At 42.0% G+C, this 26,695-nt stretch overlaps 1 protein-coding gene across 7 annotated transcripts in view; it reads left to right on the top strand.

Moving 5' to 3' along the window:
* The window catches only part of SGMS2 (sphingomyelin synthase 2), a 281,894-nt gene that overhangs the window by 150,246 nt on the left and 104,953 nt on the right, over positions 1-26,695 (top strand). The window contains exon 1 of one of the 7 annotated variants that reach the window (XM_029596787.1): positions 6,682-6,725. The exons of the other annotated variants lie outside the window; for them this stretch is intronic. The gene's annotated coding sequence lies outside the window, so the exon portion shown is untranslated. Of the gene's footprint in view, positions 1-6,681; positions 6,726-26,695 lie in introns of those variants that run through there. 7 annotated transcript variants of the gene reach the window in all.

The following is a 26,695-nucleotide window of genomic DNA, read 5'->3' as shown; positions in this document are numbered from 1 at the left end:
ATACGTATTTTTCCTTTGTGTCATTCTTAACAATAAAAATAATACTGGGCCTTTATTTTTTATTTCCACCGTGAATTGTAATGAGCAGTGTGTCACACATGTGAGTGTGGTCTGTCAGGTGTGTCAAGATGGGAAAAAGGTTGAGAACCACTGCATTAGACTATCTACCTCAGCAGCAGAGTCACCAATTTTTTTTTTGTTCCTAACAAAAAATGGATTGTTTTACTTGTGTATAGATTACCACAGCCTAAACACCATCCCCACCCAGAATAGATACTCTCTGCCATTAATCAGCAACTAGCTGAAATGACTACAAATAATTAATCTTCACAAAATTAGATCTTCAGAGAGCATGCAATCAGATAAGAATCAGGAAAGAAGACAAATGGAAGATGGCATTCAGGACCACATAAGGCACTTTGATTATGTAACTCACCCGCCACATTTCAGATTTTCATCAGTGAACATTTTGAGAGAGAGACCAGTGAATAATTGAGTATTTGGATAACATCTTAATTTTCTCGGAGGAACTGGGACACTATGTACTATTGGTCTTACATGGCTGAGAATACACAGGTTATTTGCCAATCCATGCATTGAGACACCGGAGCTCTGCCTGCCTCTGGGGATCTGCACGTTGAACAGGGAGCATTTCAGAGAATGCTACCCTGGAGGTTCTGGATTTCAGCTTTCTACCTAAGAGCCTAAATTTGGCTTCCAGAACCCTCCCTCCCAAATTTTCCTATGTCATTAGTGCCCACATGTACCACAACAGCCGGCTTCTCCCCAGCGCTGTCTAAAATTCTAATTAGGTGACGCATGAAGTCCGCCGCCTTCGCACCAGGTAGGCATGTTACCAGGTGATCCTCATGCCCACCAGCCACCCAGCTGTCTACATTCCTAACAATTGAATCACCAACTATGATGGCCTACCTGACCCTTCCCTCTTTGGCAGAAGCCCTGGAAGACACATCCTCAGTGCGTGAGGGCAATGCACTACCTGGAGAGCAGGTCCTTGCTACAGGATCATTTCCTGATGCACCAGATTGATGCTTTTCATCATGAGACCTTCCTCCTCCAAGGCAGCCCCAGGGATGCCAGACTGGAGTTGGGACTTGGCTACTATGTCCGTGAAGGCCTCAGTGCCTCCAGGTCTGCAACTCTAGCCTCCAGAGATCGGACTTGTTCTCTGAGAGACAGGAGCTCATTGCATCGCATGCACACGTACAACTTCTCACTGGCGGGTAAAAAGTCAAACACATGACACTCTATGCAAAAGACTGGGAGACCCCCTCTTGCTGCTGGACTGCTGCCTTCATCTTAAATGTGTTCAGTTCCTAGTTATGTTTTAGGTTGCTATGGGTTTAGGATTGCGTACAATTAGGGTCCTTTAAATGTATTAGTGTATTTACTATATATTTGGTAGTGACCTACAAGGGAATAATCAAACTTTTGATAAGGTGTGGGGAATTTCTGAGTTTAAGTTAAAAAGGCTGATTTATTTTAATTTTTTTAAAGTGTGAAAGTGACACCTGCCTATAAATTAAAGGATGAGCTAGGGGTGGTTGGGAGAGGGGTGGTAGGGTTGGGAAATTCAAACACACAAACTTCTGTTTGTTGCCTGACTTTCTGATTACCTATTTGAAACAAAACACACAAACGCACTAAATAATGTACCCCAATAGTTTAGTTCTCCCCAGTACTGTTAAATTTTAAAATTTCTCCAAGCAGTACTTACTGATTCTTTCCAGCCACCAGCAAGATGATCCTCTCCTCTCAGTGCTCCCAATGGATTGAATCAAGCAAGATTTTACCACCACCCTTACATACAAAGCTGGCTCTGATGGAGGACTTTGTCAAGGCAATGGACAAAACTAAAGCAGTCTTCAAATACCTCAATGGTAAATTTAAAAAGTGAAGTGAAACTAAGATAAAGGAAGGGATCTTTGTTGACCCTCAAAATTTGTGAACTTCGAGAAGACACATTTAACTGTGCATTGCATGGCAAGGAAGAGATGGTGTAGAAAGCCTTCCAGTTAGTGGTAACAAACTTTCTCAGAAACAAGACAGACAATTGCAAGGAGTTGGTGGAAAACCTCATCAAGGTATACAAAAGTCTTGGTTGCAACATATCGCTAAAGATACATTTTTTGCATACTCATCTAGATTATTTTTCCACTATACTGCGGAGCAGTGAGCAATAAGCATGGCGAGTGATTGCACCAGGACATTGCAGCAATGGAAAAACAGTACCCCAGGGCAAATGGAGCCCACCAGTGCTTGCAGATTAGTGCTGGACAGTGATGAGATGTTTCATTTAATGAATACAAGAGACAAGCCAAGAAGAGCCCAGTAGCCACTGAATAAAAACTAAGCTATGTACATATATGTACATATGTTTTTGGCCTTTTGTTTCATAGTAAATTTTATTTTTAATAATCCTTTTGCTGATTTAATTTTTACATAAACAGCACAGTGAAATATTATGCAACCATAAATACATGAAAAGACCTAAGTTTACAGTTTCTGATTAAAACTCTACAGTCTACGTACTATCTACGCAAATACATAGACTTAAACTGTAAAAACCTAAATATGGAAACTGTCAATCAGCTGTTTTAATTATCATATTTGAATTCTGCACATTTTATTGCTGAAGCAGATGACTTGAACATTTGTATACCAGTGAGAGAGGAAACAAAGGAAAATGGTCAGTTTTCCAAATGGAGAAAGAGCATTAGTGGCATGCTTCAGGGCTTTGTATTGGGACTTGTGCTATTTAGCATATGCATGAATGAGGTGACCAGATTTATAGATGAAACAAAATTGTTTTGCATTGTTAAAACAGCAACAGATTGTGAAGAATTGCAGAAGGATTTTGTGAGATTAGGAGACTGAGCTTCTAAATAGCAGATGCAATTTGAAATGCACATAGGGAAAATAATCCCAGCTACAGGTGCATGATGCTGGGTTCTATATTAGGAATTACCACCCAGGAAAAGGACCTCTGAGTCCTTGTGGACGATACCTTGAAATCTTTGGCTCGGTATGCAGCGGCAGACAAAAAGGCAAATGGAATGTTAGGAATTATTTTGAAAAGAATAGGGAAGAAAACTGAGAATATCATAATGTCACACCTTGAGTATTGTGTAGAGTTCTGGACAATCCATCTCAAAAAAAAAAAGATAGCAGATGTTGAAAAGGTATAGAAAAGGGTGACAAAAATAAGGGGAAGGAAAAGCTCTCTTAGGGAGATTAGGGCTCCTTAGCTTGGAAAAAAAGACTGAGAAGGGGATGTGATTGAAATTTATAAAATCATGAGTGGGGTAGAATAGGTAAATGTATTACTGTTCCTTATATAATAATGCGATAATTGTAAAGCCTGTTGCTCAGTTCTGTTCTCTGTAAACCGACGAGATGTTCCCAACGTTCGTCGGTACATAAAAGCTATTAAATAAATAAATAAATAAATAGGGAACAGTTATTTACTCTTTCAAACAATGCTAGGACTAAGGAGCAATCCATTAAACTAGTAACCAACAATATAAAACAAATCAAAGCCGAGCCGCTGAAGTTTCGAAAACAAAGTGTGCCGCCACCAGCAAGAAACGGAGCGCTTTCCTAACTCCCGCCGCTTCGGTTTGCTGTGCTGCATCTGGGTGAGATGCTCGACTCGATTCCAGCGATCACGAAAACCAACGCTGGGTTTATCAGCGTCGGATTTCCTTAGCGGCCACGAAAACCGACGCTGATAAACTCTGCGTATGTTTTTGTGATGGGCCCGATAGTCAATTTTTTTATTTTTTATTTTCTTTTTATTTTCTTTTTTCAACGCGCACATCTAACGCCTGCTCCTGGCAGGCGTTAAAAGATGACAGTTAAATGTGCATCAGAGTCGCACATTTTTCTTTTTGCATCGGGAGTGAATGCCTAATAGCCTCATTCACGTGCATTTGCATGTGAAGAGCGCTATTGCATTCACTCCGGGTTAGACGCACGATAAATTTTATTTATTTATTTTATTTATTTAAAAACTTTTATATACCGGTATTAGTATGCATACATCATACCGGTTTACAATGTAACTTTAAAGGTAGAAATTACAATGAACAAGGAGGGCGAACAAGGAGGAGTATACAAAGAGCAGGAGGTGGAGGAATTAAAGCAATAAATAAAAACTGCAACGGACTATTTACAGGAATATACAAGGCGTAGGCAAGATACTTGCAGAAGTCGGTGTACTTAATCAGGGTAGGCTTGTCGGAAGAGCCATGTTTTAAGTTTTTTTCTGAACTTGGCGTAACATGGCTCTAGCCTGAGAGTGGTAGGGAGGGTGTTCCATTGTTTAGGGCCTGCAATGGATAGTGCACGGTCCCTAGTAGAGGAGAGGTGGGCTTTTTTCAAAGGGGGAATGGAGAGGGTGCCTTTGTTGACAGTGCGAGTGGGTCGTTCAGTGCGTATAGGACGAAAGGGTTCATCCAACCAATTGGAATTGTGCGAGTGGATGGACTTGTGCACTATGGTTAGAATTTTGAAGAGATAAATAGGCACTAATAGGCGCTAATCCCCTTATTGCATTAGGGGATTGATTAGCGCCTATTTTACCCGCATCCAACTGCACGTTAACAGTGCGCGCGGCTCAGCGCGCCATATTGCATCGTCCCCTAAGTGTCTCGTATGTAACTGTTTTGCATGGAACATACAGGGACTGTGATTGTTGTTTAAAGTTTATGAGCCTCTGCTTTAAATAGGAAAAACAACTTTGGGAACTGTCGGACTTTGTGCTGACAGCTTTTTGAAGAAATAGATGTAAATCGTAGTCCCACCAGTAGGACCTAGAAATGTTTCTCCCCGATGAACAAGATCCTTGGAAAGCCTGCTTTATACCTCCTGAAAGGACAAGGGATACATACACATGAGTTATTTTGCATCAGTAATACTTGAGAAATCCACATACAGCATCTGATCTAGGATTTCAGAGTGGGTAGTACTGGGTTGAGGGCTCTGGTAGGATTTCTGCAGAAATTGGAGAGATGAAATCCAATATGTTAGGCTGATAGGTTGGAGTTGCAGGGCCCGGTAACTTTTTAAACAGTCGCACGTGTACGCGTGTTCGTCAGCCCGCAGCCGTGTTATAACAGGCGCATGTGCACGTATGTGATGAAATAGCCTGCATGCGCGCGCAAATGCCGCTTCTAACGTGCAAATGGGGGAGATTTTAAAAGGCACCCGCGCCATTACCAGTTTTCCCAGTTCGTTTTCAGGTAACCCCCTCTGCTTTACTTGCCTTCCTTTTCTCCTGTTAGCCCTGACCCTTTAAACCCCACTGATCTGCCTATTTCTCTTTATTATTTACACATCCTCCATAGCAGAAGTAAAGTTACGCAGCAGGGGACCCCGGTGCGCATAAGTATGTATGCGCAAATTTGAAGTTGAAATCCAGGAATACCCATGCCCCCTTCCCAGACCACACTCACACCCCACCCCTTTATTTATTTATTTGTTTATTTATTTATTTTTGCAAATTTTCATTTGTGAGTGTAGCAGGAGATACGCGTGTACACCGATGGCTTTTTAATATCTGCTCTGCGCGTGCCGGCCTGACACATTTCGCATATCTCCCGGTTTTGGCGTGAGCCAGGCTTTTAAAATTCACCTTTAAGGATCTCCGTGGGGTTCAGGATCCATGCCTTGATGCACATTTTGACATCAAAGACCCCTTAATAATACAGAGATATGCTTTCTGTGGTGATTAAAGTATACTACTAACCAAATTTCAAACGGGATAAATGGGGTTTTTTTTTTAATTTTTTATTCTTCAGATGCAGAGGAAGCCAATTTACACAGGCTAGGGAGAAAACAATTCTTGTTAAACATACTGACGTTATTAATATGGAAACTTTCTCTCCAGTGTTGTGGACAGAACTGAATTTTTGAAGAGGCCCAAGGTTACCTTGGGTGGGACCCATGCTAATCCCCATCCCTTACCCTATCTTTATGTAGGACTTCACGGCAGTGCTACAAAAAAACCCAACTAATTTTTGGCAACACTTTGTATTTTTGTGTTTTTTCACTCTCTCCTTGTGCCATGGCCATGTTTGTTGTTACTCACTTTCCCTCTGTGGTTATGGCAGCAATTGTATACAAGCTGCAAAAGAGCAATTATCTGAATAGGTTTCCACCTAGGCCAGGCATTCCTGAACTTTTAAAATGCTGAGTGGAAGGGGGATAATTACCTGCCAAAAGTAAACAGAAAGACTTTGTCCTCAAACTTTGACAAGGCATTGTTTCCCTGTTCAAATGAGCCTCCTTAAAGGCACTTGGGATTATGGACCAGAAGAGATTCCAGTGCCTCCCTGCCTTCTATTTACTGTGCCTTTAAGGGCTGACTCAGGTGTGATATAATCCAGTTGCGAGGGGGGGGGGGGAGGGGAAGGCTCCCGTGGCTCACCCATTACCTGCCAAATGCTGTGCAGTTTATAAGGTTCTAATTTTCTTTTTCTGATCCAGATCTTTTAGAGCAATTTTTGGTGACTAGTAGATTCAGCCTGCCTTAAATCAGTAAGGAGGAATCTGATTCTTCTCTTAATTTAGTGGAATGAACCTTTGTTGTTAAGTGCAGTTTTTTAAAGTCTATTCTTGGTTTTGTTTTTCTTGTTTTGGATAGGGCACGGCTTCTCAAACCTGTCCTGGAGGCAGCCAATCAAGATATCCAGTGAATATATGTATGTGATACATTTACATATTTTGGAGACCCAGTAGGAGGAAATCAGACTGATCTTTACAGCTAACATTTGTTAGACGATTTGCATTAATTCAAATGAAATTCTTTTAACTCCCTAAGAGACCAAAGTCAGTGGAAGATCATGATTGCAAGAGCCCTACAGAGATACAGGGGCAAGTGGCATTTATAGTAGGGATTCATTAAATGCAGCAAATATTAGTGTAATGTCTTACCTTAAATCAGTGGACTTACTGTTTTGTGCTAAAAAGAGCACAGTAGTCATAAATGTTTGAGACCCACTGTCCTAGCACATAATATACCCACCTACTAGAAGGTGTAGATTGGAAAACAGTCAAAGATGCAAAATACAGACGGATCCTCACCAAATATAGAATAAGTAACCAAAAATTAGAAATAGACACATGGAAACCCCCAAAAGTCAGACTGGCTGCAGTGTAACACCAGAGAAATAGAAACAAATGCATTTTTATATACTGTACAAAATAAATTATTCAGATTCACATTTCCCAAAAATTACAGAGAAAATCAAATCATTTCCACTTCCCATCTCAGAAACAGAAGAAACAGCAGCAGCTCATCCCCCCAAGCCTCACCCTGTCCCCAGCAGTCTTTCTCAATCCTCCTCTCCCTTCCACCCACGAAATCTTGCTCCCTCAACCACTTCTTCCCACCCCTAAGTTCCCAGCAGTCTCACTCCTCCAACTCCCCTTCAGTTTCGCTCCCTCAACCCCCCTCCCCTCTCACAACCCCACCAATTCCCTGTAGTCTTACTCTCTCTCACTTCCCAAGCTCCAGTGCACCCCACCCCCAAATCTCTAGCAGTCTTGCTACTTCAGCCCCCTCTTCCATCCACAGCTCTATTCCCCAGCAGTCTTGCTCCCCTAACCCATCTCCTTTCTCCTTCTCCTCTGGCAGTTGTGGGAGGGGGGGGGGGGGAAGGAAAGAGAAGTAGTTGAGAATCTCAATCCTCTCTTCCTCCCCCCTCCTCCTGTTCCCAGCGGTTTCACTATCAACCCCTAACCCCAAGTCCCCAGCAGTCTTACTGACTCTGAACCAGGATGGGACCTCCTCACTCTGTCCCAACCCCAGCAGCAGACAGTGCCTGATCTTCTGCTTGTCAGGTCAGCTCACTGGAGAGAATGACGCTGATGCAGATCCTTCTAGAAGCCCGAACCATGGGCCCTGACACTGATGCTGCAATGCTCTGCTGCCTCTTCTGTTGCGCTTATGCTCACAGGCTTGTCTGCCCTCTGCTGCACGTCTGTGTCGCACAGGTGCAGTCAGCTCCCAAGTGAGGTCCCACAGAGAGTGGATGCATACTCTCAGTGCTTCAGTTTTTCCATAGAGTAACTAGCAGCAGCAGTACATAGGTTAGGAAAGCGGGACCTTGCTTCCAGTCAGTGCAAGGCCCAGTCTTCTGCCCCAGGCTGTGCTGCTGCTGACTTACCTGTTACAGTGAGTCTGCCGCCTCTCCTTCCTATTGTGGTCCCTGCAGCTGGCAATCAGGGGTACATTTTGCTGCTTCCGTTGGCCATACAGGGAGTGATACCAAGTGATGCTGCTCTGTAGTTTCCTGGATCACCCCGGATCCCTTTTGAAAAATTGGCATTACATTGGCAATCCTCCAGTCTTCAGGTACCATAGATCATTTTAATGATAGTTTACAAATTACCGATAACAAGTCCGTAATTCATTTTTCAATTTTTTTAACACTCCAAAATTTGTACCATCTAGTCCAGGTGATTTGCTATTCTTCAGTTTTCACTTTGCCCTAGTACATCTTCGAGGTTCACTGAGATTTGCTTCAGTTCCTTTGAATCATCACCTTTGAATATCATTTCTGACATGGGTATCTCTATTGCATCTTCTTCAGTGAAGACCGAAGCAAAGAATTCATTTAGTCTCTCTGCTATGGCCTTGTCATCCCTAAGTTCCCCTTTTACCCCTTAATCATCTAGTTGTTCAACTGACTTCCTCACAGGCTTTTTATTTCAAATGTACCTGAAAAGGTTTTTAATGAGTTTTTGCTTCCATTGCAAGCTTCTTTTCAAATTCTCTCTTTGCCTTACTTATCAATGTTTTGCATCTAACATGCCAGTACCATCCAGTTTCCTGTTTCTTCATCCGAATCAGTTTTCCATTTCTTGAAAGAAATGACTTTTTTTTTTTAAATATTATAGCCTTTATTACTTCATCTTTTAACCTTGCTGATATTTGTTTAGCCGTCCTTGTGGTTTTTCTAATGCATGGAATATATCTGATCTGGGCTTCCAAGATGGTATTTTTAAACAAGATCCAAGACTGATTGATCTTCTTAACCTTTGCAGCTGCTCTTTTCAGTTTTTTCCAACTATTTTCCTCATTTTATCAGTCATACTTTTGAAAGTTAAATACTGTCAGCGTAGATTTGTTTTGTGTCCTCCCAGTTAAATTAAATTCGATCATGTTGTGATCACTATTGGAAGTGACTACAACACTATTACTGCTCACAACAAATCCTGTGTTTCACTAAGGACCAGGTCTAAAATAGTTTTCCTTCTTGTTGGTTCTTGTACCAGCTGTTCTATGGAGAAGTCATTTATTTAATATAGGAACTTTACCACTCTAGTATGTCCTGATGTGACATTTGCCCAGTCAATACTGGGGTAATTAAAACCACCCATTATTACTGTTCTGATTTAGTTAGCTTCCCTAATTTCTTTTAGTATTTCGTTGTCTGTCTTCATTCTGGCCAGGTGGATGGCAATACACCCCCACTGCTATTTTATTTCCCTTTTCAATCCATAAAGGTTCAACATTGCATTTTATTTCCTGTAGAGCTTTTATCCTGTTTGAGTTAATGTTCTCTTTAATATATAGTGCCACACCTCCACCAATCTGATCTGTTCTATCATTTCGATATAATTAGTACCCAGTGGTCCCAGTAGGTCTCTGAGATGTCAATTATATCTATCTCTTCATTCAGTGCTATACATTCTAACTCTCCTGTCTTATTTTTTTAAACTTCTAACATTTGTATACAGACATTTCAAAGTGTGTTTTTTGTTTGTATTAACAACCTTCTAATCAGTTGATGAGGGTAATTTGGGATTTTCTGCTCTATACTTAAAGGCCCCTGGTCCACTTTAGCATTTAGTACAAACTCTGTACTGGGATGTCCTAACTTCCCTGTTCTCTTAGTATCCTCCAAAGATACAGGAAATGAGGAGGACAGGAGAACAAGAAAAAAAGACTTAAGAGAAAAATGAGAACAATACAATTAGGAAAGAAAAACCTGGGCAGTAGAAGTAGATAAAATTTGATTTATTAGAACATATGATTTGTCCGGATTCAGTTATATGCATAATCTTTTTAAATTGTACTTGTAAGAACTGACAAATGACACTGCTCTACTTTTGTTGACAAAGTCTTTCTGCACTTAGTATGGGCAACTTAAATGTATCAAATGCTGTTTTTGGCTATTTTTTGGGTTGGGTGGTGGAATCTGATATCTGTAAACACAACTGACACCTCCCTCCCTATCTGGGGCTCTCTTTGCAAACATGAGCCATCTGTGTATTTATTTATTTATTTTATTTATTTGAGGTTCTTTATATACCGCCATTCGTTTAGTAACATCATGTCGGTTAACATTCAACAAAATTTTAGCAGCAGCGCTGGAACAGATAGAAATTAGCGGCAGTGCTTTACAATTAATATTCAACTTAAGAAAGGTCATTAGGAGATTATAACAAAGAAAAGATACAGGGAATGCAAACAGGGATGGGGAGGGAGAGGAGAGATTAAAAGGTAGAGATAAGATGATTACATTATAATTAATACATAGGATAAATACATTCCTACTAATCTCTGTTTTTGAGGTTTGATTGAGACCTTTTTGTGTGTGGGGATGAGGTAAGGAGGAGGTAATGGGGATGTGCACCAAAAATGCCCTTATCATAATGCTTCATAGACTGGAAAAGGAAAAAGAGCTGCTTGTATTTCAAATTAGTCATTTAACTGTGTTCTCTTAAAATAAATAGTAGAAGGCAGCAGAACATGTCAGTGGAGGGAAGGAACAGTGGTAATGCAGTATTCCCTTAGCATTGCCTCTGTCTCCCTGCAGATTAGCTGCATGAAAACGAATTGTCATCTTGCAAATGTTCCCTGTGCTTTCAGACCCAGTACTGCCAAAGGAGACTGCTCTTTGTCAGGCTGAAACTGCGCTTAAAGGGGAAGCAGCACAAAATGGCTTTCTTCTATTTTGTATACTTTTATCTTATCTTTAACCATGGATTTCTGGGGGCTTCCTAGAACTTCTTGTTTCTGTTTTTGTAATCTATTTTCATTGTCTCCTAAAATCATGCAGCTCATCTCGATCCCCACAACCAAACCTATATAGTGCTGAGAGCTTATTACAAAAATGTTTCAATGAAGGAGCAACACTATGAGCACAGAAGAATGTATACTGGTTGCAGACATACTTGCCAGCCAATCAGGTTTGAGGGTCAAAATACATGACATACTTAAGTCAATCAAAAACATATTGCAGGTCTTTAAACAATGATGATACTCTTTAATATAATTTTCAAGCAGGCAGCTTGAACTATAAACTCAAAAGGGTTGTCTCCTCTGGAGAAACTGTGGTGTTCAAAAGAAAAGTTGTCAGGCTGTCTAGCCATGTTACATGCTGCACGTCATGGTGTTGTATGTATGATGGCACTGGCCAGGAGCTATGTCTGGTAGCCTATTACAGATGCTAACATAAAAAGGGTTGTCGAAGAGCGTGGCTCATGCCGATGACTTGACACAACCTGACAAAACCCCTCATTTTCCCTTGAGAATTGACTAAGATACCATAGTCAAGCATTTACATTGATTATTCGTCTATTTCAAGGAAAGAACTTCCTTGCAGTAGTAGATTCTTGTTTAATGTGGCTCAATGTGATCCCAATATCCTCACAAAAATCTTCTGCAACAGTTCAAGCTCTTTGTAACTCATGGACTACTAGATACGATCATGTCAGATACAACGGCGCTGCTTTTACATCTGATGACTTCAAGGACTTTGTGCAAACAAACCTCATTAGGACAGTCAGCCCATCTTGCTGACCCCAGGCAAATGGTCTGGCAGAGTGAATGGAACAGTTAGCAAAAGATGCATTAAAGACAATCACTGAAGGAGATTGATGTACTGGGCTTGCCCGAGTCCTCATCTCTCAACATGTCATGCTTTCTTCAAACTACAGTGGTCAGTCAATCAGAACTGCTTATGGGATGTCACCTGAAGACATGCTTAGGCTGTCTCAATCCTGACCTCACTGTGGAATTACAGCTCAAGCAGGAACAGGATCTAGACTCCTCTCTGGGCTCATCTACCTTGTGCTCATTTATACTAAAAGACTCTGTATTTGCTAGAGATTTGGGGACTGGACCCAAAGGGTCCCTATTTTTCTCATCAGGATCACTGGTTCTCTGTCATACAAGGTCCAGACACTACTGATGGACAAATGTGATGGTGCCACATTGATTGACCGAGAGACCACTCATCCCCAAATATTGAACACCCTCATGATACCATGGAAGTTCCTAATGCTGAGAATACTGTCATCCCAGAGGTACAGAATGCTCTTTTAGCCCTGAACGTATTTACCCTGCCAGAGCCACCACAGTGAGAGGGCGATGCTCTTTGTTCATCAAGGACTGAGACTGATGTATAGCCTTTAAAGTTGCCATTTGAGCACAGAGGCGTGTATAGGTCTTGGTGCAATTGTGGGCGGTCCCTGCAATTGAACAATTCTGTTACCTGGGGGGAGGGTTATATATGCAGCATACATTAATTGGTTGGAATGTTTAGCTTCCCTGCTAGACACTATTGGTTCTTGGTCCTGTCTTTTCTGGCTGTGAATCTCCCACCTAGGCCAGTGTTTCCCAACCAGTGTACCTTCAGACCAGATCAGGTGTGCCACAGAATAATCGCCACTGCCTGATGCTCATATCCAGGCCAGCACCTGGGCTCTGCTCTTAGCACCTTGCAGCAACAAGAGCCTCCAAAGCTTCTTTCTGAGCACATGTGTAATCATGTTTGCCTCATCTCGGCTACAGGATGGGCCCTGAATTGTGGGAATTAATGGGTAGTGTGCAGAACATGGATAGCTGGGCCCTGCTTTGTGCAGCACTCACATTACACACAGCACCTCCTCCTCTTCCCCTCTTGAGTCCTTCCAGCCTCTGTTTTATCCTCTTGCTGAGTGAGATGGAGAGCATTGCTACCGAACACTGGATGTGACTTACTGTGACTGTTTGGGAATAGCAATAGTGAAGCAGCTATGGCAGCCATATGTGGCAGTCAAGGTAACTGAGCCAGCTGTCTGTAGCACACCAACATCTCCCTTATCCTGCACTTGTATATAGAGGGAGCTGGCTCATTGTGACAGTTTCCTGTGCCTCTGCCCACCTCTCCCTTTGTTTTAAAATTTGAAAGAGACTGGTGGGGCCTTCGCTTCTTCCTTAGCTCTTCTTTTGGCCCTATCAGTGCTCTGCACGTCTGCACTGCCTGCTTCATGCCACACAACAGTTTTGTAAAAGTTAGGTGTGCCTTGGGCTTGGGAAACACTGACCTGGGTGCATGCCGGTATACGTAATAACAGTTGGTTAACACCTGCTTGATCTACCTAATACCTCACAGCAATAACAACAACAGAAAGCGACCGTCGTGAATTTCCCAGGCCCCGCCAGTGGTAGAGGAGCCAGTCAAAATTCATGGGGCTCTGGAGAGCCGCTGGTGGGGAGGCCAGGCACCCCCAGCGGAAGATGATGTGAGGGGGGGTAAGTGAGTGAAAGGAAAAGGGAAGAAGAGGGAGAGGCATGAGGGAATGGAGTGTGCCACACCGACACGCACACCCACGCCCTCAAGAGGACAGATGCAGACTGACAGGGATCTCAGAGCTGTGGCGGGGTGGTATGCAGCCGAGAAATTTAGAAGAAGTATTATTATTGATGCACTTACTATCTCCGATGCCCCTGAGAGCCCTGACCCCTGCCTCCCACCTATCCCAGCATTTCAAATCATTGAGAAGGCCAGTCATGCCCCCCCCCCCAGCTCAACAAAGTCCAGTGGTGATAAACCCCCCCACCCTCCGCGCAACCCACAAGGCAATTTGAATGTTCCTTGTGACTCTCACCGTATAAATTTTGGGGATCCCTGGTTTAGACCAAAGAAAGACTACAGCTGAACAAGTGGTTAGCTTTACATCAGGGGCAGCACTCCCATGTTATCCCCCTGTTCAAAATAAAGTCCAGTGCAGGGATAGACTGCTCACTGTGGTCCTTCACTGTTATAGACAGGTCTGGTTTATTTGAGCTCCATTTAAAGTGACCTTGGTGACGAGGTAAGTTTAGAAATATAAACAAAACAAGTTACCCAGGAGATCACCTGAGAGAAATACAGTAAATGACTCAATCAATTACTTTAGACAACTGGTTGCTTCATTTTGAATTTTTTTTTTTTTTTTTACAATTACTGATCTCAAGTTTTGGCAAACTCATGAGTGACGTGACTGGCCAAATGTCTGGAGGTAACCCACAGTGTGGTTTTTTTTTTCTCTAATGCTGCAGGAAGGATATTTGGATTAGTTCAAGGGATATTTAGCTCTTGGACCCCCAGTATAGCCAAAAATGTGTAACATAGTCATAGAAGGCCACTGGTATCGTTGTACACAAATTTGTCTGCAGACCACCTGTTTTGGGGTTTTTTTTGCCCATAACTGAAAGCTGCCCCAAAAATGTAGCATATTACTCAGCTTCCTGTAAGTCCTGCTTATGATGTGTTCCAGTGAGCAAACACATTTCTTGCTAGGATGAGTTGCTGCTTTGGAATGTAGAAAAACTTGTTTTATTCCTGTTCTTCTGCCACACTTATCTATGGGAAAGCTTCCTAATCCTTAAGCTTAGCCCCTGGTCCCAAAGTGATTTTCCCTTAGGATTTTGCTTGTAAAGTTCAGACAGCTCAAGTCTCCTGGATTTTAAGAACATAAGAAGTGCCTTGCTGGGTCAGATCAAGGACCATTGAGCCCAGCATTCTGTCTCTGACCGTGGCCAGTCCTGGTCACAAGTACTCGATAGATCCCCAATAGATGATCTATTTCTTGTATCACTCCCAGGGATAAGTAAGCTCTGGCTTCCCCAAGTCTACCTGGCCAGTAACTGTTTATGGACTTTTCCTTCAGGAACTTATCCAATCCTCTTTTGAACTTAGTTGCTTCAATCACATACTCCGGCAACAGATTCCATAGCTGGATTGTGAACTGAGTGAAAAAATATATATTTCCTATGATTTGTTTTAAATCTGCTGGTTGCTAGTTTCAAGGAGTATCCTCTAGTGCTAGTGTTGTTGTTTGAAAGGGTAAATAACTGTTCCCTATTTACCTGTTCCACCCCACTCGTGATTTTATAAATCCCAACTAAAAAGCGCCATTTTGTTGTTTAACCTTTCTCCAATAGGGAGATTTTCTGTCCCCTTTATCATTTTTGTTGCCCTTCTCTACTTTTTCCATGTCCTCTTTCTTTTTTTTTTTTTTTTTGAGATGAGGCAATCAGAACTGCACACAATACTCATGATGTAGTTGTACCATAGATTTTCTGGGCCTTTTATTTTTAGTTCAGTTTTGGCAGTGTGGTACTTTTTAGAGTATTAAATTCCACACTGTTTATGCAGTTGAATGAATTTTCTTTAATATATGTGTTTAATAACTGATAAGGCAGTGCGCTACTTGTAGCTCTCTTCTGCTTAATATTTATTAATTTACAAATACAATAATTGCATTTACTAGATTTTATTGTTCAAGGAGTGGGGGCTGTAATTATATTTCCTCCTCCTCCTCGCCCTGAATTCAGTAAATCCAACTTGTGCTGTCTGTATTTTCTGCCATTCTTTTCACAGAGAAGATTAATAAAGATGCACTGTTGGAGAATTGTACCAGCTAGCTGACTTGTAGGCACTTTGCAATTTTTCTGTCTGATTCTTAAATCAGGTTAGTAGAAACAATGGCTTATTATTTGGTATGAAAAGCCTTCAAAAATCAGCAAAGAAAAAGAAGCGTATTTACGAGTTTGTTTGCCACGCTAGCCAAATCAATTTTTGCAAAACTTTTTGGATAGTACTGCATCTGGTTTTATCATTACTATCCAACAATGTTTAGTTGAAGATCACTCCAGATTGCGTCCGACAGTATTTGATGAAGTGCAAAGAAAAAAAAAGGTCAGTATAATTTAGGATTTGGTGGGGGGTGGAGTTGTGATCCTTGAGAGTCACTGCAACAGCAGCATGAAATACAGATTCTGTATTAAAAAAATAAATAAATAGAAATTTCCCAAGAATTCCCACACTGTTGCATGATTGGTAGTGTCTGTTCCATTGTATATCCGCATGGGGTGGGTCTCTGCTAGGAACAGATTTTTTTTTTCTCGTAGATAACTAGGAGAAACATTTCAGCACATCTGGTGCTTAGAGCCTGGGACCAATTAAAAATAACAGTAGGGAGGCAGAACAGGAGCAATGACAGTTCCCTATGCCACTCTATATAAGATGCACTGGGCTTTCTATCTGGCCAAAGTATTTGTATTAGTGTGGGGGGGGAGGGGGGACAGGTTTTGTTTTTTTTTTTTGTTTGTTTGTTTTTTAACACAAAAATGACTTTTCAGCTATCAGTTGCAACGAAGGTCCAGAAGACACTGACTGAAGAAGCCTACTTGAGCTCAAAAGCTATATAAGTTAAAACATTTATCATCTATTGGTTTTCAAATTCTGCCTTTTAATTTTTTTTAAATGGTAGTCACTAATGCAGCCAGACAGGATATTAATGAACAGGCTAGTGTTGATAGTTACCATCTGAAATCCAGCTTTTTGCAATGGTGTTGAAGTCTGAGCTTGGATGAAGTGCCCTACTAAGCCGCTGCAACATTATACCTGAGCCCAGGGTGCTTCAGAAAAGGCTCTGCAAGACATAGTATACTGCAACTTTCCTATTCCAGCAAAAAGGGCAGTTTCTGCAAAGGAGCACAGCTTTGCTGCCTGCACGTTCTGGATAAATCGCTAGAAAGGTAGACAATCTCTCTCCCCCTTTCCCAGCGTTACAGCTGTGTTTGGGGAGGAGAAGGGAAAACTTTGAAACTAAGAGGTGCGGCCAAAGACCTTATGTCCAAAGGCTGTGGCTTGAAGATGTGGGCCAAATCTCACCGATGCCCAGTCCTGCTGCCACATTGCATCGTGGCGGCCAGAACATGGTCTCTCATCCTTCCACTTCTCTCCTCTTATTGCCCGCCAACTGTTTCTCTTCAATGTACATCATAATTTTGTGTCTACTCCTCTGGCAACTCCCTCTGCGAGATCAAAAGTTTAAAATTAAAGAGCACTGGATTTCTCTGTTTATTAAAAGAGAAAAAGAACATATGCTACTACCCATGTGTGAGGCTCGGTGTCTTAGGGGGCATCACACACACAGTCATAATCACAGACTGTAGTTACATAATGTTACTGAGCACAACATGCTGTTTGGACTTATTACATTATACAGTAAGTATCTATGGTAACTAAAAACAGAAGCATGGAGCCAAAGAAAGCTTGTACAGGAATACACAGCATCTCCTCTCTTGTTTCTGTGTGTGTGTCTTTCTCTCTCTCTCTGGCGGATGAAGATTGGCACGCCTTTACCCAGAGAATATGCAGAGGAGGAAAGAGAATTGCAGTGACCTAAGACTTTCCTGCATTTTCTGTTTTTATTTTGCATAGATGCGAGGTACAGCACATTTATTAGCACTAGATTAAATAAATGGTAAAAAGTAATGCGAATGGCAGAAAGCAGCAAATCCAAGGATTTTAATGTGGTTATTTGTCATGACTTAACCTTTGTTTCATTGCCATTCAACATTAGTTTTGAAAGAATAAGATTAATGACAAGAGAATTTACGTCGAGTGAAAACTTTGAATAAGACTAGAAGAATGCAGCTATGCTAGAAAAAATAAGCGGATTTCATATTCGTCATAAAACAGTTGTAAAACAAAACATACATACAATTTAAAAAAAACCCCTTTCAACGGTGGCATGTTCTCTAAACATCAGAAAAGGCTTTGCTAAATAAAGCTTTTAGCATTTTCTGGAACATTTTGAAATTTGTGCATAGGGATGCCAAAACCCTAAATCCGTCACTGGCAATGGCGAGACAAGGAAAAGATAAATGAAAAGGTAAAGTGCCACCCAGTGAGATTGTGAGCAAAGTGCGAGCCCTAACCATCTCTCCACTTGCCTGTGTCCTCGCCACTCATCTGTGCTGTTTTAAATTAATGTATTTTGTCTGGGGTGGGGGGGGGCAGGTTGGAGAAAGATGACAGTTTTTTTTTTGCTTTATAAAATTCAAGAAGGGTGTGAGGGGCAAAGCATCCCCAGAAAATAAAATCACTTGTCATTCTGGTGCGTGATCTGGGAGACAAAGCTGAGTGATGCACAGTAGGCCCTGTGCTTTGGTGCAGGCAAAGCTGCTCCTGCACCTGTTAAGCTTGATGAAAGCTGGAAAAAAAAACCAAAACAACAGTTTTCTTGCTTATTTCCTTGTTGTATATTTTAAGTGTTTATGCTGTGTGACAAGTGGGCTAGTGAGTAAGCGAGGCATGGATCAAGGCCTTAAGATTAAGTTTGCCAACTTTCAGTCATCAAATTTCTGTACACTTGGAGGTGCTGTGTAATAACTTTGCTGATGGGGTTTACGCACATGTGACTTTTATTGCCAGTCTTTACCATTAGAAAAACACAGAGACATAAAATATAATAGCAGATAAGGACCCATCCAGTCTACCCTGTTTACTTCCTGCTATAGTGCTATAGACCTTGGTTGATCTCTGACTTTCTCATTTCTTTGGAATTAATGATCCTTTGTATTTGAACCATGTTTTTTTGGAATTATTATCACCTCCACTAGGAGGAGGTTCTATTCATCTTTCACCCTTTTTGTGAAGACATTTTTATTTAAAATGTTTATTTCCTACACTTATCACTCGGTGGGTTACACTAAAATGTTCATAAAATCATAAATATTTTTTTGTTCATCCTGAGTTTACCCCTTTGGAGCCTCATATCATGACCACTAGTTCTTGAACATTTTACTCTGAAAACGGTTTGCTTTTACCAACCCAGAGGCCAAACTTCTGTTTTGTAAAATTTTGTAATTAAGTCATGGACCGAAGTGTATGTAAGTGACTCAAAATAAAGATAACAAGCACATAAAAAAGGTCATTTTAATAGTCTGCGAAATTTGATGCATCTAAAGTTACAGCAATATTTTATAAAGCGTATGGTAGAAGCTGCCAGTTTTATAAAATATCACACATCTCTGCCCTGAAATTACACGTGTATGTTTCAGTACATGCGCAGGAAACTACATATTTTCTCTTTTTCATGGATAGCCATAACATATGATGATATCCATCCATCAGCACCGAATGGACTCATCTCTCCTAGCTAGAAGAACATGTGTGGGAGTTCCCATGCGGGCAATTGCCTTGTGAACCTTCTCAGTCATTGTATAGCTGAGCACAAGCATGGACACATATTCAGTCTCTCCACATAATTTTTCTCTGAAACCTTACAGTTTTCATCTTATTCGATATTGTTTTCTTCAGTGTTTGTTTGACTTTTTTTAGTTGCCTCGCTGCCTCTGCAGCACCCACAACAGTACTTTTCAGTGCTAAGAAAAAAAAAAAAAGAAAGAAACCATCAAGAGGAAAACAGCAACTTTGCCTCCTCAACATATCTGGCTAAAAGAAACCTACAGAGAGTAGATTCAAGAATTGTATCTATGGCAAGGTAATGCTTCTCATGAATGGGCACAAGCTGTGCTATCAATGCCTCGTCCCAGACCACGGTCAGGCAAATTGATGCCTGTGGACAGATGTCCCTATGTTCCCAACGTTCCAGGTTATGTTGGATTGAGGAGCTGCATAAATCTCTTTGGAGTCACAGTAGATCTTCCTCCCACAGTGCAGCACCATCTGCTTCACTGGGAAAAGAGTTGAATAGGAGCACCTTAAAAACTCCCCCATTGGATCAAGTCAAGGCCGTAGAATTGATTAGTACAAGCCACCTTGTGTCGAGGAAGAAACAGCATCGCTCTCTGGAGCCATTGGAGCCTGTGTTGAAGAAACGTTACTCCTCGAAACATGGTGCATTGGCACAGTCAACACATCCAAGTTTCAGCGCCGTCAGCATAAAGCGCATTGGTGCGTTTGATGCAGTTGGTGCAAGAAGCATTGGGATGCTTGATGTATGGGGCCCATGTTCCTTTAACACATCCCGATGCATTGACATAAGAACATAATTTGCCATTCTGGGTCAGACCGAGAGACAGACAAGCCCAGTATCCTGTTTCTAACAGTTGCCGATCCAGGATACAAGTATCTGGCAAGTACCCAAACATTAAATAGATCCCATGCTACTAATGCCAGTAATAAGCAGTGGCTATTTCGTAAGTCAGTTTGACTAATAGCAGTGTATGGACTTCTCCTCCAGGAAGTTGTCCAAACCTTTAAATATTTATTTCTATGTTAGCCATGACTCTGGCTTTTCCTCCTCCCAGTTCAAGTGCCCCTGTTTTATTGTAACTTTCATTCACTTTTTCTCTCTTCGCCTATTGTTCACGTTGATGTTAATGTTATTGCACCGCTGTTTATTGTAAACCGATACGATATGATTGGTATCATGAGTGTCGGTATAAAAAAGCCCTAAATAAATAAATAAACTCAAATAAGTTAACTGCCTTAACCATATCCTCTGGCAATGAATTCCAGAGATTATGCATTGAATGAAAATAATTTTCTTTGATTTGTTTTAAATATGCTACTTGCTAACTTTATGGCTTGCCCTCTAGTTCTTGTATTATCTGAAAGAGTAAACAACCGATTTACATTTACCCATTCTAGTCCTCATGATTTTATGGACTGCCGTAATATTCCCCCCTCAGCCGTCTCTTCTCCAAGCTGAACAGCCCTAACCTGTTACGAGCGCGCGCGGGCGCGGTCGTCGTAAGCGGGTGGTGGTGAGCCCTTGGGCCACGGCAGGACTCAAGGAGGAGCCCCAAGCCACACCGTGGGAGGTGAGCTGAGCAGGCATGGTGAGCGAGGCAGGCAGGAACAGAAGCAAGGAGTCCAACCCTCAGCCGGACCTGCATGCCCATGGTAGCCAACACGGGGAAGTTGACTAATGAACGGTCCTCCGACTGTTCCCGGCCCTTTCGGACCTGCCGCAGGGAACGGCAATGGGCAGCAGGCCGGACAGAGGCGAGGGCAGACAGAGTCCTTAAACAGAAGACATCAGACGGGGCAGAAGCAGGCTGAAGCAAGACGGAGACATCAGGACATGGGCTGAAGCGAGACACAGGAAAGCCCCCTCGGCTGGCAGAAGCTCGGCTGGCAGAAGCCCCCTCGGCTGGCAGAAGCTCAAGAGCCCGTGGGACGAATCCCTCCTGTTGGCCACTCCAGGGCCCAACAGGACAGAAGGCTCAGGAACCAGACGAGGACGTAGGTCAAGGCAGAGACACGAAGACATCAGGGCAAGGGCTGAAGCAAGACAATCGTAGACAAGGCAGGACAGAAACATTGCGCATCAGGGCGCCCTACTCAGCCCACCCATGGGACTGAGTCGCAGACCACCCTGTCCCAGACACGCCCTACACAGCCCAGGAAGGCTGGTCGCGGACCACGCTGAGAAGGAGGGTGCGGAGAAGACCCAGGCGAACAGGAACTCCGATGCTGGGATACTCACATCCGAAGTCCTTACGGCTGGCAGGCACAGGAACAAACATCTAGGCAGAGACACTGGACAGGGATCCATCAAAGCATATGATGATCACGGAAGACCTGGATCAGCAAGGATACAGACAACTGTAGGGCCTGATCCGGAGACATTTGCAAGTGAACAGAAAGTCCTTAAATACTGGAGGTAGAAGGCAACTCCCTGGGAGGAGCTTGCCAGGACCGCCCACCGCTGGGCCTATAAGTCAGGTGGAGAGCTGCGGGCCAGCCCCTAGGAGAAGGGCGTCGCCAAACAGGAAGTCCAAACGCTGGCAAGCAAGCCACAGGCACAGCTAGGCCTCTCAGGCCCTGGAGCAAGTCCCGGATGGAACACAGGCGAGGCCCAGGCTTCAGAGCGGCCTCCGGAGGAAGGTAAGAGACCTCCTGTAGCGCAGCAACAGGGGGGATCGCAACATAACCTCTTTAGCCTTTCCTGATAGGGGTGCAGTTCCATTCCATTTATCATTTTGGTTGCCCTTCTCTGTATTTTTTAAATGTGGCAACCAAAATTGAACATAGTACTCAAGATGCAGTCTCACCATGGAGTGATACAGAGGCATTATGACATTCTCAGTTTTATTCACTATTACCTTCCTAATAATTTCTAACATTCTATTTGCTTTTTAACTGCTGCAATATACTAAGCTAACAATTTCAATGTACTGGCCACCATGACATCTTGATCTTTTTCCTGGGGGGGTTTTCTGTTTTTCTATAAACCTTTTGAGCTCCTCAAGAATTAATGCCTGCTCTGAGGCAGGCGTTAATTTTTGAGGGTAAAAATGTGTGCGTTGAGCACCCTTTTTTTTTTTTTTTTTTAATGGGGGGAAATAGCTAATAGCCTCATCAATATGAATTTACATGTAATGAGCGCTATTAGCTACATGCTCGGTTGGACACATGTTTTGGATGCACTAACCCCCGTTTTGCATCGGGGGTTATGGACGTGCATCCAAAAAGTGTGTTGAGCTGTGTGCTACGGCCAGCGCACAATATTGCAACGGTCTGACTATGCATATGGCACCTCCTCTGCTTTCCCAACTTTTGAGTCCTTTAGGCCTCTGTCTGATCCCCAACAGGTAGAGAATTTCACTGAGCACTGGATATGGCTCGCTTTGAGTGTTGAGCAGCAGCAGTGAAGGAGGTTTGGCAGCCAAAACAACTGTTGATTTCTCCCGTGGGAGCTGGTGCACTGTGATGGGTTCTTGTGTGTCTGCACTCTTCCTCTCCATTTGTTTTAAAATTTGGAAGAGAGTCCGGTGTAACTTTCTGCTTCCTTAGCTCTTCTTTTGGCCAAGTGCTTCTTCTCTATGTCCATGCTGCCTGCTTCGTTAGTTAGCATGGGGCACATTTAAAACTAATCGGAGAAAGTTCTTTTTTACTCAACTCACAATTAAACTCTGGAATTTGTTGCCAGAGGATGTGGTTAGTGCAGTTAGTATAGCTGTGTTTAAAAAAGTATTGGATAAGTTCTTGGAGGAGAAGTCCATTACCTGCTATTAAGTTCACTTAGAGAATAGCCACTGCCATTAGCAATGGTTACATGGAATAGACTTAGTTTTTGGGGACTTGCCAGGTTCTTATGGCCTGGATTGGCCACTGTTGGAAACAGGATGCTGGGCTTGATGGACCCTTGGTCTGACCCAGTATGGCATTTTCTTATGTTCTTATGTTCGTGGAGCTTGGTGTGCCACAGATTGTAAATGTAGTTATATCCTTGGGCTTGAAAAGGTTGGGAATTGGTGCCTCAGGCTACAGCAGCTCAGTGGTACCTCTTCCCTCAGGTGGTACTGCTCCCAGCCGTCACACCTTCCCATCTGCCTCATCCCTCAGTTGTCCCGAGCCAGGCCATTACTTATGTACTGTAGGCCAAGAACAAGAGGTGGGACCCCCATAGGGATAAGCAGCTAATAGAGTTTCTTCCACCTAGAAAAGTCCACATCCTCAAAGAAACATAAAAACATCTAAGACAACTCAAGAAAACACTAAGAAAAGTCCACAGCCTCAGAGAATCATAAAAGCATCGAAGACAACCCAAGAACTTACAAGACAATGCACATAGCCATATGCAAATGGGCTGGCATAACTACTTAAACTATATAATAACCATGATGTAAATGCTATCTATAAAAGAATATGATGTAACAATGTTCTCTAATATGACTCAACATTTATTTAACTAATGTAACTAGTGTAAACCGATATGGCGAAACCATATGATGGTATACAAAGCATGTTAAATAAGATAAATAAAATGTATAATTATACACTTTTAATATTCTGTTCACTAATTGATTCAGTAAGTTTAAGTTTCAAGTTACCTCATCTGATTTGCTTAGGGTGTCAATGACAGCAGCTACTTAAATAAAAGAAATGGGACCTTAAAGAGGAAATACTATAAAAGTGAATTTCCTTTGGTTTTCATATGTTGAGAAGCAATTAATATGGATTATTTCCTCCTGGAATTTTCCCTACTTCACTGTTCTCAACTCCTAAAATCCTGCATGGCTCCATTTTAGGAAGAGTTCCTGTTATCCCTCAAGACTTTTGTTACTAGATTCACCCTTGATGAGGTCACGGTAAAGGAGCTTGCAGTGTTACCAACGTATGTCATGCTGTGGATCTTGATAGGCGCTATTAGTATAGGAGCCATATTTTTCAGCTTCATTGACTATTTGCTTTCTCTTCAGGCAGCTTTTGTTATCCATTTTCCCAATTTCAGACTTTTCAATATCAATTGCTGCACCAAAACAAGTGGTATCACCAATATTCTCTCTTCCGTGTTCCTCTTAGAACACTGTAACAGGGCAGACACTGAGAGGAGTAGAAAAACTGAAGGAGGACTTGAAAAACCTGGACAACTGGTTAAGTGGCAAAAGCTGTGTCTTTCAATTTAAAAAAAAAATCAAAGTTACATAATATTAATTGACCAGATGTACTAAAGGGAATTTCCCATATTATGTCTGTGAGAAAAAATACTTAACAACTGGGCCCCAAGGACATTACCGTGTAACTTTCCAAAAGGACAGTTAACTATTAGTTTGCAGTGCTATCCAGGAAAATTACTCAGCTAAGATTAAAGTGTCATTTTAGCTGTGTTTGATGATTCAATAAAAATGTTTGTCTCAGTGAAGTAATTTGTTAGTGAACACAGACTGTATTTTGAGATCACACCTGTGAGAAACCGTAGATCATAGCTCACAGGAAGGTACTCAGAAAACAACAAATGGACAAATCTATGGAAAGAAAAAAAGAGAAAACATGATTAGGTGCTTCCTTTCTGAGTAGAGTGGACACGCTTGAAGAAATAGAGAGAATGAGAAGTGATCTAAGAGAGCTCGAGGAGTGGTTGAAGGCTTGGCAACTAGGATTCAATGCCAAGAAGTACAGAGTCATGCATTTAGGGTACGGTAATCCAAAAATGTATATATGATGGGGGAATTTTGAAAGACTGATATGTATGGACCAGCAGAGAGACCATGGCTGATCATGTCCAACGATCTGAGGGTAATGAAGCCATGTGACAAGATGATGGCTATGGCCAGAGAGCTGCTGGGCTGCATAGAGAGAGCCATAACCAGCAAGAAAAAAGAGATGCAAGTCCTTGGTGAGACCTCACCTGGAGTATTGTGTTCAGTTCTGGAGACTATATCTTAAAAAGGATAGAGAGAGGATGGAAATGGACCAAAGAGAGGCAACCAAAATGGTGTGGGGTCTGCACCAAAAGACTTGGTGATGAAATATGTGTACCCTGGAGGAGAGGAGAGATGGGAGACATGATGCAAACTTTTAAATACCTTAAGGGTATTAATAATGCACATAAATCAAACCTTTTTCAATGGAAAAGAAGCTGTAGAAATAGGGGTCATAATATGAACGATGTCAGCAAATATTTCTTCACAGAAAGGGTGGTGGATACATGGAATATCCTCCTGGAAGAGGTGGTGAAGACAAGAACGGTTATGGAATTCGAAAGGATGTGAGATAAACACAACGGATCCCCACAAGCTAAAGGCTAGAAATGAAGAGATAGGGTAACCTGTTTTAACTTCAGGTGTAATGTTTCTGCATGGGGTAATGTCCACGAAGCGGCAGTTACAACCTTTAATAGAAAGCATAGGGATAACCTGCATAGAATGACATTTACTATACTAAACAACTTGGGCAGATTGGATGGTCCATTTGGGTCTTTATCTGCCATCATTTACTATGTTTATGTATCATTTTGCTAGAAGCTAACAGGCCCTTGCCACAAAGGGCAGCCCTTGGTGTGCAGTGGAGCTCAGGGTGGGCCAACCCTGCTCAGCTTGGATATGATATACCACTCCTACTCTCTGCAGACATGTACAGCATGAGCACATTTTTTTTATGAGCATGTGGTATAGAAACGGTATTAAATAAATAAACCATAATTTTAGTATGAGGAACATTTGAGCTTAGGTGCCCTGCTGCAACTTGAAAAGCAAAGATATTCCGGAATGTGTAAAAAAAAATTAAATAAATTAATAAAAATTTAGAAGGTATTTTCTCTAGATTGCCCTTAGATAAGAGGCTCCAGCAAACTGTGCCAAGTCCTAAGTGTTTTGTTTTGCATTCAAAACCAGTCCAGACAAGTTAATGGATGAAACAGAGTCAATGGACACACCTACCGATTGAGCTAAGGATGGCCTTGTTAGATAATGCTGTATTCACCTCTAAATCCCTGCATTGATAGGGCATTACTTAGTTTATAAATCTGTGGTGTTTATCAAACAGCCACACAGTGAATTGGAGGCCAGGGAAATGATTTTGACTATAGATGTGCATGTTTTACAGGGCAGAATGCATCAAAGAAAACCATTGCTTTTCTGACTTCTCTTTCACATCCGGTTTCATCTGGTGAAAGGTTTATTTATTTATTTATTTATTTAGAATACATCTCCTTAGTGAACATTTAAAATGTTTTCAACCTTATTGTGAGTAAATTTAACAAGCCAGTAATTAACTGATTTATTTCCAAGTTAGTTACTGTAATGTAAAGTCCTGTCCCCCCCACCCCCCAGGTCTGCAGTAGATAATCCCTAGCTCAGGCTTTGAGTAGAGAGTGAGGCGGAAGCAGACCATTCCCAATCAGCACCTCTTCCCAGGAGGCC

This window comes from Rhinatrema bivittatum, chromosome 1, assembly GCF_901001135.1.
Source record: "Rhinatrema bivittatum chromosome 1, aRhiBiv1.1, whole genome shotgun sequence".
Classification (NCBI taxonomy): domain Eukaryota; kingdom Metazoa; phylum Chordata; class Amphibia; order Gymnophiona; family Rhinatrematidae; genus Rhinatrema; species Rhinatrema bivittatum.
Note: the sequence above shows the minus strand (reverse complement) of the source record. Positions and strands in the feature narration are given on the sequence as shown.